Raw genomic sequence first — 1749 nt, 5'->3', positions numbered from 1 at the left:
GACGTCATCACAACGATCCAGAAAAGGGGGTTCGGTTCTTTTCAGATCATATTATCCAGTACTTACAATTTTATTTACGTTTTTTTCTTGAATGAAACTGATAAAATGATTTTATTATTTATGTCAAATAGAAAACTGTAAGCAGAGTGAAACAAAAGTATAATTTTTATCTATAAGAAATTAGTTTGAAAATGTTTCAATGCCCAAAACACTTTTTTATTTTAGGTTTTATTTAGGTTTAAATTCCCCTTTACAATAAACCAAATATTGTTAAAGAATTAATACATTTTGAGAACTGGGGATTTCATTAAACAGAAGTCAAGACTGCCTTGGCATCAAAAAACTTGATCACCTGCTGACTTCTCTCCAAACATACAACCTTTCCTAGCTTTGAGGTCAGACTTCTGCTCTATTTTAATACTTTTTCTTCACACTCCCTTCAGAGGCTGTCAGAAGTGTCCAGCAGCAAGAAAAACATGCTGACTGAAAACCATGATACTCCCTCTACTGTGCTTCACAATGAATTTGTCACCATCTACACCTACTCCCCAAATGTTCACACTTTTCTCTTCTATTTTCTCTTGTATTACTTTTTAACCATTTGCTGGATCAAACGTGTTAATGTAATCTGTGCAGGAGACCACATATTAACATTAGATGTTTAGAACCAGGAGTAATAAAAAAAAACTACAAACTTGGAGGTAGTATGGTTTGGTGCGTGTGTATACATTTAAAACCATCTTATCTACGCCCTAAATACAAACGAGCAGAACACACAGATGCAGCTTTTCTTCTTTTATTATATTGCAAACAATAATGACATCCAGTATATTGTTAACAGTTTGCTGAGTGAAGAGTGGTAAAAACATCATGAGCTCTCATGTTAGGGCCAGTTGTGCAGTCTGCAGTCCTGGGATGTGGTTGACAGACAGCTTACAGAGGCTGATGGGAAACGACCCACAGACACGTTGGTCCCTTCACACACCGGCCCACGGCAGCACGGGATTGCTTGGGACCTGCAAATGTCCAAAACTGGATTTTCTTCAGCATTTGCATTTAAACTGCTGTTTTTAGAAGTTTCCATTTTTTTCTTCTTTTTACGGATTACTACAAAATAAAAAGGAACACACAGCAGCCAGACCTCCTTCATTGAGGGAATGGTGTTTAATTTTCTATGTAGTGGTCTGGCATGTCGTAGCGTGACCCTGAGTGGACTTTTCTTTCTAAAGATTGGTCACTGTGTTGATGTCTCAAGATTGACCAGATTGTACAGACAAATGTCTCCATTTTTGGCTTCATCTAGAACACGTAACACATTGGCCTCTTCATTAACTGTGCCAAATTTAATTACAAATGTAACCACTTTTCTCGTCACCTGAAGCCTTTGCCCCAGACATTTTGGACAGTTAGAACGGCTTTTAGAAAATAAAATACAACCTTTGAAAAGGGGCACACATCAAAAGGAGACATCAGGAGAATTTGCTGAAAGAGAAGATTTCGCCTTTAGTCTGCCACAATCCCACTTCATTTACAAGAGGCTGCAAAACCTCCCTCAGTTAGCATCTAACACAACAAACCAGCCTGCCTACAAACTAAACAGCTGTCTGAAGGTCTGAACGTAAGCCGGCCAGCTGCTTTAAAGGAATGATTTTGGATTACTACCTTTCCTTTTTGACTGTAGGAGATCAATAATGACCTTATCCAGCTTTCAGCAAAAAGGCAATATAACGCTCCCCAAACCACAGTAAG

This window comes from Nothobranchius furzeri, chromosome 13 (genome assembly GCF_043380555.1).
Source record: "Nothobranchius furzeri strain GRZ-AD chromosome 13, NfurGRZ-RIMD1, whole genome shotgun sequence".
Taxonomy (NCBI): domain Eukaryota; kingdom Metazoa; phylum Chordata; class Actinopteri; order Cyprinodontiformes; family Nothobranchiidae; genus Nothobranchius; species Nothobranchius furzeri.
Note: the sequence above shows the minus strand (reverse complement) of the source record.